The sequence below is a fragment of the Myotis yumanensis genome, unplaced genomic scaffold, assembly GCF_028538775.1.
Source record: "Myotis yumanensis isolate MYYU_CA2020_CCGP unplaced genomic scaffold, mMyoYum1.0.hap1 SCAF_14, whole genome shotgun sequence".
Lineage (NCBI taxonomy): Eukaryota > Metazoa > Chordata > Mammalia > Chiroptera > Vespertilionidae > Myotis > Myotis yumanensis.
This window is the reverse complement of record NW_027223765.1, coordinates 23,521,093-23,536,385: the sequence shown is the minus strand read 5'-3', so window position 1 is coordinate 23,536,385 and position 15,293 is coordinate 23,521,093.

The window sequence follows — 15,293 nt, the reverse complement described above, 5'->3', positions numbered from 1 at the left end:
TGATTATATAATTATTTAATTATAATTGTGATGGATGTAGAAGACATGGAAGTTTGTCCTCGTCTGGGGAAAAGATATGAAAAGAGACCAGAGAATGTCTTGGAAGAACACAGATACAGCACCAAGACTGGCAGGAGGGCTTGACATTTATTATTATTATTATTTTTATTTTTAATGATACCGCTTTCTTAGTTCAGTATTTCACAAGAGTCCTTTCAACGTACAGTCCTTTAATTATCCTGACACATCTTTTTATTTTTATTTATTTATTTTTTTAATATATTTTTATTGATTTCAGAGGGGAAGGGAGAGGGAAAGAGAGAAACATTAAGGATGAGAGGAAATCATTGATCGGCTGCCTCCTGCACGCTCCCACTGGGGATCGAGCCTGCAACCCAGGCATGTGCCCTTGACCGGAATCGAACCTGGGACCCTTCAGTCCATAGGCCGATGCTCTATCCACTGAGCCAAACCGGCCAGGGCAGGGCTTGACATTTAAGGGCACACCCATAGGTGCCCTCGGTGCCTCTCTTGCTCCCTAGTCCTGGCCTTGCCCAAGAGAGGTGCAGTGAGATCAGGGAGGTTCTTCTAGGAGATACTTGGGTGTAAGCATATGCCTTTGGGGTTGTCTTCAGAGTTAGAGAAAAGGAATAAGTGCAGTGGTGACAACCTTGAGAAGGTAAGAGGGAAATGTTGGCTCTAGTTGGGAGTAGAGGTACTTCATCTACTTTAGTGGGAGGGAAAGCAAGGATTTGGCAACAATACGGGTAAATTGGGAGAATTGGTGGTAGGAAGATGGTAGATTTTCTGATTGCTCCTATTTTCTCAGTAAAATATCAGACAAGATACTCATCTGGGAATGAAGCAAGAAGAGGGGTGTGAGTGGTTTGAGGACATGCTAGTAAAAGAAAGTCCCTGATGGTTATATTCAAGATTGGTGGAGCATACCTTGGGAGTGTGGTGGGCTGTCCAGGTAGGCCCACTAAGTCTCGTGGTTTTCAGGAATTTAGTGTGAGACCTGTTGGCAAAGTTGTGCATTTTGCACCAGCAGGAATTTGTTATTTAGGTAAAGGCATGGAATAGGTGGATGAGTGGATTTAACCTGAGTTGGGGTTTAATCAGGTGACCACATGGGAAGGGGGAGGGGAAAGGAAGCGGGGGAGGTTGCCAGGCAGTGACTCTAATGATGGATTACAGAATGTAATTTGGGGAAAGAGGAAGGTAGTAACTTGAGAGGGTTACTGGATAAGGAAACAGTGGCTTCTGGACTGAAAACCTCCATGCAGAAGCAGGCGTGATGGCTTAGAAGGGCGTGTCTGTGAATAGGTAAATGACCAGGAAGGTTTCTGAGGTGGTACTTTTATTGGTGATGACAAGGTCAGGAGAGTGACTCTGGGAGAGAGTAGCATTGGAGGAAAAGATAAATGGAGGTGATGAAGTCAAAGAGTAGCGATGCCAAGAGTTGGATGAACCATCTGTATATGTGTTGAAACTGCCCAGAAGGGTTACACTACTGCACTCCTCTCTGTTTTCTCTTTTCTGTAGACATTCACACAGCTAGTGGTAGAAGACCACTAGAAAGTCTCCAGGGTGGAGAGAAAGATAGGGAGCCAGATGCTAGAAACTTCCATGAGTAAGAGGAATTGTTAGATGATAGGTCAGAGGAGGGTTGAGGTGGTCTTGTTTGGAAGCATGAACTTCAAAGGAGCTGGGGGTTTTTGAAGGTAGAAGGTTAAAAATTGGCTTGGAAGTGGTAATGGGAAGCAAGGAGGATAATTGTGAAAGAACAAAACAGCCTTCACTTGCTGGGGCTGAAGGAGAGGTGGTGTCTTCAGGGCAGACCCAGGCTCCAGAGTCAGGGCAAGAGGTTACAGGGAAGGCTCAGGGAAGATGGCAAGGCTCTAGAAGCTTTTGGTGATGGCAGAATGTGAACTCCAAGGAGCCCAGTGGAAGGGTGGCATAGAAGATTAGGATGGGCCAGTGCATGCCCAGAGCAGAAGAGAGAAGAATGGTAAAGCTCTGTAGTTTCAGGGCAAGATCTGAGGTCTTCAGCTCATTGTCTTCCTACCTCTTCACACTTAATAATGATAAAGCCAAGTACAATGAGTTCTTTAAAGAAAGTAACCAAACCTTGTACCTAGGAAAAACTGCATAAAAGGGTATTGGATGAATTTTACATAAGCTGTTTACACAAATACCATAACCTGTTGGAGATTCTCATTTGTTGGTAGGAAGCATGTAGACAACAAGCTGAATCTGCGATAAATGCTTAATGGACCCCACAAGACATTCATTTTCCAGAACATTCCAAGAAGGGGTTAATTGTTGGTTGCTGGGGGAAAAAAAAAACTTAAACAAGCTGAAACAGCTATGTCATAAAATCAAGTGGCTGTTTTTGCCAACTGTGCCCTGACCACCACCCTTCAGATGAACTTGTAGGCAATTCGTTTGGAATTCTCCATAATTCTTGAGGGTGGATGTGGCATGTCAGTGCCTTGTCACAGCGTGTCCATCACTAAGGGGACATCTCCAGATGCTATGGCTGTCCATTTGGCTCCCCAGGACAGTTCAACTCTTTAGCTGCACAGACCTTGCCATGGGCCTTCCTGAAAACCAATCCATCTTGAATAAAGGCATGTCTTCCTGTGGGCTGGGAGTAATTTCTATTAAAAGCTGTCCAGTGGGGGAAACCCTATGAGTCCTCCCATTAAAAAAAAAAAAAAGGCACCTTTTAATTGTGCCCTCATTCTCAGGGCACATTCAGGGCTTTCCACTTTTCTTGCTTATCTTTGTTTCATTTTAGCCGTAGGGAGTGGCACGTCACCACATCTGCATTCTAGCCAGAGGGAGTGAAAAGGGGAGAAGAGGAACTGGGAAGGCTAGGCAGATGGCCCCAGACAACTGGGGCTGGGCCTGGAGGAGCTGGAAGGGAGACCAAGATCTGAGGCTGAAGCCCATCACCTTTGGGGAGGAACCCCAGAGAGGGAAAGTGGGCTGAATGGCTCTTAGATTCTGAGGACTCACACCAAGCCTGGGCAGGGGGCAGCTAGACTCTGCTGGAGCTCACCTTGAGACAGTTGGGAAGCTGTGACATCCTGGTCCTCATGGTTGGGTGACTCCACAGGGGTGAGCCTTGGCCCTACTTCCAATGGCTGAGTAGGACTGGGGAAAGGTAGAAGCCAAGAAATTTAGAGGGTTAAAGTAACCATCTCACTTCTCTAGGAGTGCATGGCACTGTTGTTTGGCAAAAATAGGCAAGATTTGGAAGCAGCCCAAGTTCCCATCAGTAGATGAGTGGATAAAAAAAACTGTGGTTTTTAAATCGGGTACATTTTTAACTGGGGTACATTTACACAATGGATTACTACTCAGCCATAAAAAGGAAGGAAATCTTACCTTTTTTGACAGCATGGATGGACCTGGAGATTATTATGCTAAGTGAAACAAGCCAGTCAGAGAAAGACAAGTGCCATATGATTTCACTTATATGAGAAATCTAATGAACAAAATAGAAACAGACTCATAGATATGACAGACGGACAGCTGTCATAAGGGAGGGGGGTTGGGGGGCTGAGTGAAAAAGAAAAGATTAAGCAAATAAGCACAACACCTCATAGATGTAGACAACAGTGTTGTGATTAACAGACGGAAGGGGATGGGGAAGGCAGAAGAGGGTATAGGGTAGAGGAGGGATAAATGGTGATGGAAGGAGACTTGACTTGGGGCAGTGAACACACAGTACAATGACAAATGATGTGCTATTATTAAATTGTACATTTTATACCTATATAATTTCACTAACCAATGTTACCCCAATAAATTCAATAAAAAATATGGAAGAACACGTACAATGAGGGATATTGCAACTGTTTTTGAAAGATACAATCTGCCACAGTTCACCCTTTGCTCAGAGGGGGAGGTAATTCCTTCATATTAATGTTATGGGTATTGGAAAAGTCCTTTGAGTGGGTCAAAGATCAGGCTGGTTTACCGAGAACCTTGTAAACATGAATGACTTTCTGACATTTTACTGTATTAAGGAGGCATCACAAACCCAGCTGAAAGCTTTAAGCTAATGAAACCCTTCTCCCTTTTCGTTTCCCACTCTTCCTATCGCAATGGCAGCACACATCCTAGGCCATTATCAGGCAAGACAGAAGGAGCCGATGCTACCATTGTTCCCAGTTGGGTAATCTTGGTCTTTGGGGCCCCGGGGAGACTGCTCTCCTCTGTGGCGCTCCTGGAATCTTATGGCCTTCACCTGCCAGCCAACAGCCCTGGATCTGGAATTTGCTCAACATCTTGCCACCAACAGGAGTGCTTGGGCCCCCGCTGAGTGCAGATTCAGGTCAGAAAGGTACAGGTGAAACATTTAAAAGCTAAAAAGCAAGGGCAGGCTCCACTAGCTTGTCAAGGAATGTTAGGTATTAGTCATTTTGTCTAACCTTGAGGTGAAAGGGGACAGAGAGCGGCCAACCCATGAGGCTCTGGGACTCGGCCCCTCGCCCCCTGTGGGTTGCTATAGCTCCCTGAGGAACACCCAGTGCCCCCTCTTGGGGCCCCCTCACGCAGTCATCTCCCAGAGCTAATGCTCAGCTCTGATCCACTGCCTCAGTGACACCAAGAAAGAAAACTCCCTAGTCTGTCTTCTCCCCCCGCCCACCCCCCGCCCCATTTCAAATGCCGCTTTAATCCTTTTTTCTGTATTTCCCACCGTTCCTCTGTCGTTTATCCAGCACATGCACAGGCACACACATTCTTTCTTTTCATACATCTCATACCCAGAACGATGGGAATCAGAGGCCTCAAGACTGCAGCTCAACTCATGTTAACAGACAGGAACTGGTGCGTTTTTAAAGTCCCAATGTCGAGATTATTTTACTGCGAAGCACAGACCGCAGTCTGTTATGAGTAGCCGGGTTGGAGGCTTCTTGTTGGCCAAGTCCTGATGCCTGACCCCTGCTGACTACGGGCCCACACTTGGGTGATGGGTGTGGGGAGGGTCCTGAAAGACTCTGATCGCATTGTTTTGAGAAGGGCCGCAAGGGAAGGAACTTCGGAGCCTCATCTCCCTCCGAACTGGGAGTTTGTCGCCTGAGTCCTTTCCCCTCCCGCAGGAGTTTCTGTGACAAACTGGCTTCCTTATTTGTCTAAATGCCTTTCTCTCCTACATCTGATTACAGTGGAAAGTATATGCAGAGTGGAAAAGATCATACAGTTTCTTCCCACGGAAGCCTGTGTGTGATGAGTCTGGGAAGAATGAAGATGAAATTTAGCTTTCCTTTCATGTGGGCTCCTGGCACAGGGTTTTATAGGTACTGGGATCTGGATCTCGAACTCAACTCTCTAGCAAGCCAGACACCTACGGAATATGCCTCTCATAGTAACCACCGCACCCCGCCCTCTCTCCAGGGCCTCATTTCCCCCTCAGTGGATTTCACTCACAGATGGCAATGACTTATTGAAACATCTTGGCTCAGGCCTGACAAGCAGGCCCTGATGTTGGGCTGGCAGAGAAAGCAGCCTCATCTTGGAGCTGGATGGATGGACCTGGCACAGTGTGGGACAAGGTCAGAATGGTGACTCCCCCGCTCTGCTCCAGCCCTCCCTGGATGCTGGGCCAGGCGCAGCGGGAGGCCCACATCAGAGGCAGGGGCTGGGGGCAAAGTATTTAATTAACTGAGGGATCACTGGCACTAACTAATCCCAATGACTCTGCCATGTTGGCAGAGGAAGGTCCCAGAGGCTCCCTGCTGTGCCAGACACCAACCCTTTCCTTGCTGTATTGGTCAGAGAAACAAAACCAATGAGAATGTATCTGTCTATCTCTCTATTTTCTACCTCCCCATTTCTCTATCTCGATAAAAATCAATAAAATACGCTGGGTAGACAGAAATTTGACAACCGTGTAGCGGCATTAAAAGCGTCTGACATGGAGCTAAATGAAAAAGTCAGAGCCTGAAATGGTACAGCACACTGGCCTTCTTTGGGTTCCTGAACATACCAAGCTTGTCCCTGCCTTCAAGCCTGGCACTTGCTCTTCCTCCACCCCCTCCCTCCACCCTCCCCCAAATCTTCGCCTAGATACACCTTCTCATCAGTCAAGTTTGAGCTTAAATGTGATGTTCCTCCTACCACCCTACCACAGAAGCTCACTCCCACCTAGCCACTCTTTCTCTTACCACAGGGTTTCGTTTTTATTCACGGCTCTTACCAATATCTGAAATTATCTGTAAAAATGTATCTGTTTATTTGTTCACCAGCTCCCTCTCTCTCTCTTGAATGTAAACTCTATGAGAGAAGGGACTTTGTGTATGTGTTAATGGCATATTCTCAGTACATAGAGTGGTTCATGGTCCAGACTAAGTGCTCAATAAACATTTGCTGAGTAAGTGGATGAAGTTCTCACTCTGCCATGACATTAAGTGGACTTTCCAGAGCACCCAGGCCGTGGGCCTCCTTGCGTCTTCTAGACGGCACACAGAGATCCGGAGACAAGTGGTCCACATGGAGGCAGAATGATGCTACTGAAGCCCAATTTTATTTCTAAGCAAACACAGTCTTTGAGTCTTAGTCATTGTGGTTGGAGGCAAGTGAAAGGTCAGAGGGTAAATAGTCTACAGCATTCATAAAGAACAGGTATCAGGAGTCGAGTTTCCAGAGTTATGGCTTTACAATGATTTTTTTTTTTTTCTGTATTGAATGAGGTTGGAAAAATCCGTGCCTGACTAGAGAAGATTCTACTTCGGTTGTCTAGGTTCGAATCAGATTTGGGCAGCTGAGTTATCTGGAGAGGGTTAGGGCTCGGTGCCAAGGGTCTGATATCTATTTGGCTATAAGTGCCTCATTGCTCTGTCACCTCTGCTTCATGGGCTGGATGTCTGTCCTCTTGAAGTTTTGTGGGAGAAATTGAGCTCTGAGTTAGTTTTTATTTTCTCATGAAACCCTCCAAGAACTGAGCTGGGTGAGGGGGAGGGAGAGGATAAATTACCAAACTTCTGAAGTGCAGCATTAACCACAGCCCAAATAGTCTGGGCTGACTATGAGGCATCTCAGATTGTGAGTCCTGAGACCACAAATGATCTGGCCACCAGCATTCCCCATCTCACATCCCAGGCAGACAGATGAGAGATGATGCTTCCTCTCTATAGAGCCAGAGGACTTGGTGGGCAAATTGAGACAACAATGTCGGCAAAATTTGACCCTGCCTCTGCTTTGGAGTTACTTGTCAGATAAGAAAGTTGCTAGTGACTTAAACTTTCAGGGCATCTTCTCCTCCAAGAACTCAAGACTCTTAGTAGAATTAGATAAACGTTGAGGTTTGATCTCAATAGGACACTGGAGATAGACAATTTGAAGGTTAATTTTTCTGCAGAGAACAGATCCACTTATTTTTGGAGATGGGCCAGGTTTGAGGGAAAGGAAAAGAGAGTTTGGGGCCTCAACGCTCTGTCATTGTGGAGGCTACCTTCCAATAGAGGAGGCTTGGGAATCAGTGATTGATCCCCCAGGCTGAAGAAACCCATTCAAGATAGCTCGGGTCCAAAAGAGAAAATTTAACTAAGGATAAAGTTTGTCATCCTCTAAGGAAGGCTACTAACAGTGGACATTCATCTCTCTGCTTCTATACTTATTAAAACAATTTTACATTACATTTTTACGTGCTTAAAACTTTTTATGAAAGTTTTTATTACCAGAAAAATGTACATTCTTAAGTGTACAACTTGATGACTTTTTACAAACTAAACCCACTTATGTAACCAGCACCAGATCAAGAAACTGAATTATTGCCAGCATCTCAGAAGCCCCACCCACCCACTATCCCACAAGACTAACTTGTACCCTGAACTCTAACATCTAGATTAATTAAGGGCAGCCATTAAGTAGATGGTGAATGTTCAAAGTCATTTCATCCTACTTTTGCCTATTCATTGAGCTCACAATTAATTATATTTACTATTAGACTTCCATCTGATGATAAGTAATATAACTCAACTGGAATCTTACCCACTGCTCAAGTTCTGCTGAATTAACAAATCTGTCTCTCTCTATACTACTAATGATGGTTAAGACTTCCATAGTTTTACAACATAAGTGTTGTTCTGGTTACTTACATAAATTGACTCATTTAATCTTCACAACAGCCTGATGTAGTGTTTTTATTTTCCCCACTTTATAGCCATGAACTTCAAATGTGCCTTTATTGTTGCTGCCAACCACACTATATTTTCTAGTCCATTTACTTTTCTACACACTTCACATCCTTTACTTTCTCCTCCAACTTCCAATTCCACCCCCTCTTCTTCACCTTCGCTGATGACTTTTCCCCAACTTGACACAGAGAAGAGTTTCTATGAACTCCCACCACTACATCTAATTACCCACCTGCCAGCACCTGGCATCACACCCAATAATGTAAATAGATTGTCTGTGCTCCTCTAGAAAGAAATATCTCTGTTTGTATAAGAATTCCAAATCATTTTTCTCTGCTAAAGGCCTTCACCCTAACCATTGGTCTCTTCTTCTCTATGTCATTAAATTTTCACTATCTGTGGATCATTCCCATTCATACAAATATTCTCCTCTTTACAATTTTTTCTTTTAATTATATTTGCTTCTTCTTTTTTTTAAAAATATATTTTATTGATTTTTTACAGAGAGGAAGGGAGAGAGATAGAGAGTCAGAAACATCGATGAGAGAGAAACATCGATCAGCTGCCTCCTGCACATCTCCTACTGGGGATGTGCCCGCAACCCAGGTACATGCCCTTGACCGGAACCGAACCCGGGACCCCTCAGTCCGCAGGCCGACGCTCTATCCACTGAGCCAAACCGGTTTCGGCTATTTGCATCTTTTTGCAGCAAAATTTGATAGAGTTTCTAAAATCATAGTATTTAATTCCTCTCTATCCATTCTCTCCTAAACCATTCCAACCAGGATTTTGCCCCAACCACCAAACTAAACCTGTGCTCATCAAAGACAACAAGCACCACCAAGTTGCTAAATTCAGTACTTGATTCTCAGTCCTCTTTCTTGACCCATTGGCAGCATTTGGTGCAGTTGAAAATTCCCTCCTCCTCAGTACCCTTCCTATAGTTGGATTCCAAACCACTACACTCTTCTGATTTTCTTCCCATCCCTCTGTTTGCTCTTTTTAATGTTCCTTTGCTCCTTCAAAACTCGTTTCTTTCTAACCTTTTAACATTGAAGTGCCTTAGGGATCCATCTTTGATCCTTTCCTCTATCTACAGTCACTCTCTTGGTGATCTCATTGAGTCTCACCTAGATGCCAGTGACTTACAAAGTTATATACCCAGACCAGATCTCTCTCCCAAACTCCAGAGACATAAACACACATGCCTTCTCAACATCTACACTTGGATGTCTAATAGGTATCTTACACTTAACATGTATGAAGTTGACTTTCTGAGGTGATGGCAGTAATATATGGCCACAGTTGTGACTATGCAGAGAGCTAGTGTGGTGACAATGCGGCCAATACATTGAGAATGGCCCAGTACAAGATAAGAGGCAGTGTTCTTGAAGACATAGTTGGACCATTCTAGTAACTGACCTGTGGCTGTTCTGATTTTGGACTTCTTGTTGTATGAGATTATAAAGTATTTTTTGAGTTGGGTTTTCTGTTACCTATGGTCAAATCAGCCTCCAAATTAATGACATAGCCCAAACTGGGGGCAATTTAATGGAGATCTCTCTTTTTTTTTCTTCTTATTGTCTTCCTTCATCTGTTCCCCAACTAGAGACTAGACATAACAAATTATCTGTAGGAGGCAACCTGAAATTCCCTAGGGATACTTTTTTCTTGTTGAGAGAAGAAACCCTCTCCTTTATTTCCTTCACTAACAAAATGTTGCCAGTTAATGTGTTGAGTTCACGTCAAGGGTTTGGCTGGTGTGTTAGGTGTGTAATGAGGCTGGCATAATCCTGGAGTGGGAGCTTCACATATGATGAATGAGGATTTATTTGAACTCAATTCCCAGTAGAGGTAAGTAGAAGACACTGGGCATCTGTGCCTTGGACAATGCTTCCAGACCAGCCCACTCATCCTTGTTGGCCGTGTTCTCCAGACTCACCCATGTGGTAAATGACTAGACATGAGAGTCACCACAAAGCTATGCTGGTCAGGAGTATAACCCCTCTTTCAAAGATCCCAGGTTTTCTGTTGGGAACTGGAAAATTACAGTGATAGGATTCCTTTTTTCCCTGACCTGGCCAACATCTCCATCCACTATAGAACCCACAACTTGGATTTTCTCTCTAAAAGTTTCTACCCACAAATTTAACTCGTATATGTTCTCTGTTGGATTGTCAACGAGTCCCCAAAAAATTAGGGTTTGAAGAAAGTATTTAAAGATGCAATAAGTTGCCTCCAGAATTTGGAGACAAAGTCATGAAAAGACAAGACTCTCAGACAAGAACTAGTACAAATTAATATAAGTGAGGAAAGTGGCCTTTTCAGAAAACTTCAGAAGGATATAGCCTTGCAGAGTTGTATAGACTTGAAGAGTTGGAAGGAACAAAGTATGTGAAAGTGCCTGAGTAGTATCTGGCACATAACAAGTTCTCAACAAATGCTAGCATTTTCCCTGTCTCTTCTAGTCCAAAATGAATCTGAGGTGTAAATCTCTGCTGGAATCCACTTACAGTGAACATAAATATATTTCTCTGCAGTTTCCTCTTATTACCACATACCGATTCCTGGAGACTTCACAGAATAAACCTTATCTCTTTTGATCATGACATACTTTAAAACATTTGAAGGCAGCCATTTTGTTTTCCAAACAGCCTCTTTAATACAAAATTGCCCAAGGTCTTCAACCATTCTGCTCATGACCTGCTTTTTTAAAATATATTTTATTGAATTTTTACAGAGAGGAAGGGAGAGAGATAGAGAGTTAGAAACATCGATGAGAGAGAAACATCGATCAGCTGCCTCCTGCACACCTCCCATTGGGGATGTGCCTGCAACCAAGGTATATGCCCTTGACCGGAATCGAACCTGGGACCTTTCAGTCTGCAGGCCGACACTCTATCCACTGAGCCAAACCGGTCAGGCTCATGACCTGCTTTTGAGGCCTTTCTCATTCTGTTCACTCCCTCTGAGTGTACTTGAGTTTGTCTCTGTCCCTCCTGAGAGATGATCATGAGTTGGACACTATACTGTGGAGAAGTGTTGAACAAAATAGGACTATCACATTTTCTCATTGTTATTGATGCAAGTTGGCATAAATTTTGTTTCACTTTCTATAGTGTTTTCAGAAACTATGTCACTATGGTAACTCATAGTATCTTGCTATTCATGTCAGTCTTCATAGATTTTTAAACCATTTTTTCCAATCTATAAGTGGAAATTGCTAACTGCTCACCCAAAAGCTGGTTTCCTCTTCTTCCCTGGTAGTTGAATACATGGCTAGAGAGTACATTCCCCAGCCTCTTTTGCAGGTGTGGTCATCTGACTGTATTCTTGCCAGTTGAATGTAAGTGGAAATGAGGAACTCAGTTCCCAAGTTTTGGACTTACATATTGCCTATGTGCTTCTCCATGCATTTTTTTTCTCCCCAAACCTGGAACCTGAACAAGCCTGTGACCAGGCTCCAAGAATGCAGATGAGGACCATACCTTAGGGCTTGGTGGATCCATCAGATGAAGGAGGACCTGAATGATCAGTGGAGCACAGAAATAGCCAACTAGGACCTTTAACATTGAGATTTGTATTAGTCAGCTATTGACATAATAATGCCACATAGAAAACAACCTCAAAATGTCAGTCTTACATTAAAAATATTTATTCTTATGACCATGGTTCTTCTGATCCACTGTGATTTGGCTGATCTAGGCTGGGTGCCACTCCAGGCTCTGCTCCACATGTCTCTTATCCACATTGGACCAGTGGCTACTGAGGGCATAGTCTCCTCTGGCAGGTGATTGGAGTAAAACAGAATGAGCAGAGACATGTGATATCTATGAGTGAATACTTTATAGTATTTATTTTATTTTCTGCAGCCCTCTAGTACTTTATTCCTTGTCACTGCTCCTTACAAATTCTCAACTATGGTCTAGCAGTTTCATCTTTCTCAGGAGTTTGGGACACATTTTAGAGAACATAACTCATTTTAGAGTATGCAGGAGATCTATAGTTTCTTCACCAATTTAGATCTTAACCTTTCAAGATCTTAACTTCAAAGTTACAGGACAGAATCTGATTGGGCTAACTCTGTGAACGGCTTGATTTTCCCTAGGTCAGGTGTTCACTCTGGTCCAATCATCTTTGGCCAAGGAGATAGGTTCTTAGGGAAAAAAAATGACAACCTAAACTCATTTATTTGGCAGGGTCTGTGGAGGAGAGGCAATTTCAAAGAAAAGAACAGGGCTAGATGCATCCCTAATTGCACTGAATTTTTGGAACTGCCAAGTCATAGACAAGGTATTGTGTCATCCATTCTTACCTAAGCACTGATAACTGGGGAGACTCAGCCTGCACTGCTGCCCTGATCTCTTGGGGGGAGATTGTTACATTGGTGGCCTCCAATGAACCACACCTCCTAGTGTTTACACCCTTGTAGACTCTGGACTTGACTGTGGGACTTGTTTTGGCCATTGAGACATTAGCAAAGTGATGACACAAGAGGATAAAGGATTCGCACTGGGGCTTGTCCTTTTGAAATGCTCTTTCTTGGAAGCAACCGCTTGGGCTAAACTACTGAATGGCGAGAGGTCTTGGAGGATTAGAGGTCATCTTGGATGTCACAGAACCAGACAAACTCAATACAGCTGAATACAGCCCATGAATGGCCTCAGCTCTAGCGTGTGAAACAGAAGAACCTCTCAATGACACCAGCCATTCCTCAGAATCATAATAAATATTAAATTGCTGTTGTGTTAAGTGACTGTTTTGGGGTGATTATAAGGTTGCAAAAGATAACTGAAATATGTCCCTTCTCTAAAATTTCCTTGGCTACAAAACCAATCTGGAAATACAGGCATCTAGCCCAGGACCCTTCGAGAAAATTTTCTGGCACGGGGAATGCAGCCAAAGGGCCATGGAAATGAAATCTGAAGACGTCTTTGTTCTTGCCTGTTCTCCTGAAAAGTAAGAATATTTACCCACAAAAATCCTGAAAAGAAAAAAGAAATCCTTAAGCCATGAGGAGTAAGAATGTTCCACTAACTAGCCAGATCAGGCTCTCACACAGTGCCCTACACTCCTCTCTTAATGTCTTATTTCCTCCTCAATAGACACACCAACTTTAAGGCAAGGCCATGGAGTTTTTTCGTCTTTCGGAGACACCAAGAAAGAAAATTCTCTTCTAATGCTTCCTGTTCTATTGCCCAGTCTCCTGTGACATGGACTAATGTGTGATGGGTTGTATGCTCTTAAAGACTGAAGACAAAATTTTCCTGGTTAATGGCAGAGAAAGCTACCCAAAAAGGTAAAAACCACCATCTTCTGAGATCATTAAAAAAAGTACTGGGACCCTGGCCAGTTTGGCTCTGTGGATAGAGTGTTAGCCTGTAGACTGAGGGGTCCTGGGTTTGATTCTGGTCAAGGGCATAGACCTCAGTTACAGGCTCAATCCCCAGAGGGCCTGCAGGAGGCAACCAATTGATGTGCCTCTCTCACATCCATGTTTCTCTCTGTGTATCTCTCCCTCTCCCTGCCACTCTCTCTAAAAATCAATGGAAAAATATCCTCGAGTGAGGATTAACAACAAAACAAAAAGTATTGGGTATGATATCTCAGGAGTATTCTTAGTCTGTCCCTGTCTCAAAGCATGTGATTTCCTTGTATCCCCAATTGAATCCATGACACTAATTCAGGATATATGGTTCCAAATACTGTTAAATGCACCAAGACATTTATATTCCAAAGCACCAAAACCAGCATCGACTATCTCTTCTCTTTGAATACAAGTAACTGAGCAAGCTCTGAACTTTGTCCAGAAGCAAGTTTTCATTCATTCATTTAACAAATATTTTATTGTGTGTCTTCCCTGTTTGGATATCCAGCAGGAATCAGTACAGTGGCCTTGTAGATAACTTGTTTGAGGCGAGCCATCAGTATGCATTCTCCCCTTTGCAAGAGCAAACCAAGCAACTCTTTTTTTTTTTTTTTTTTTTGAGAATGGAAGATTACTTCTTTCTTTAGTCTGATGAGGCTTCTCTCCTCCCCCAAACCAAGGCTGAGCCCATGATTCAAGCCAGGCCAATTAAATGTTCTCACTCTGGATTTTAAATCAAAATAGATTAATAAAGAGACTAAAAACAAGTTGGCATTTGGGGATTACACACCCCAATCAGGCAGTGTTTACCAGAACATTTCCTGCCCTTTTAGCTTTTCTACTTTTTAGAGTTGCCTCGTTCCTGCTTGTTTCCAAGCCCTGTTCTCGCCTGACTATTAGCTCCAATTGTCCTTCCCACAAACTTCCTTTTTCTTAAGATTAACCAGACCAATTCCTATTGCTTTCACCCCAAACACCCTAAGTGTATAAGAAACGAATGAGACAGACCTAATCTCAGCTTTCAGAACCTATCAATTTAGTCAGGAAGAGTACACTAAACACATCATAAAATATGCATTACAAATAGTTGTGAAAAAAATGAACCGGGTGCTATGAAAAAGAACAATGGGATGATCTAATTAAGATTATGGGGCCACTAACGGCCTCAGCAGATGAGCAGGCATAGAGAGAGGAGGAGTGTAGAAAAAGAGCCTTTCTGGCAGAGGACGGAGAACAAAGGCCCTGTGCAGGGAGATGGTTGCATTCCAGAAAGGGATGGGTGCTGGTGTCTTTGGGGGGAGTACTGTGAGCTGAGGCTGGAGAGAAGGGTGTGGGCCCGGTCACGCACAGTCTGGTAGATTATGGACAGAACTTAAATTTGATCTCAGGACAGTAGAAAAAACAATTGGAACATTTTAAGTCTGCGAGTAACATGATCTAATTAGATTTTAAAACAATTTCTCTGGCTGCTGTATAAAGAGTTGGCTCAGAGGGCAAGAGATAGGGAATTATCGGGGATCCTGGAAGGTGCTGTCGTAACAAAAAAGATTCAGAGAAGCAAAGTTTTATTAGGATTAATAGGTACTATTTATATGCAGAACTTCCTGCTCCTGATCGAGACTGCCTGTGGGCACAGAGGGAGTCCGGCTTTTGGCATTTACCTCCGTCCCCTGCAGGATCTAAATAGTTTGTGCTTCTATGGAATTCCACAATTTATATCATGCTTCTGGGTCCAAATCTCACTCTATCTTTGAAGCGACCCTCGGAGGTTG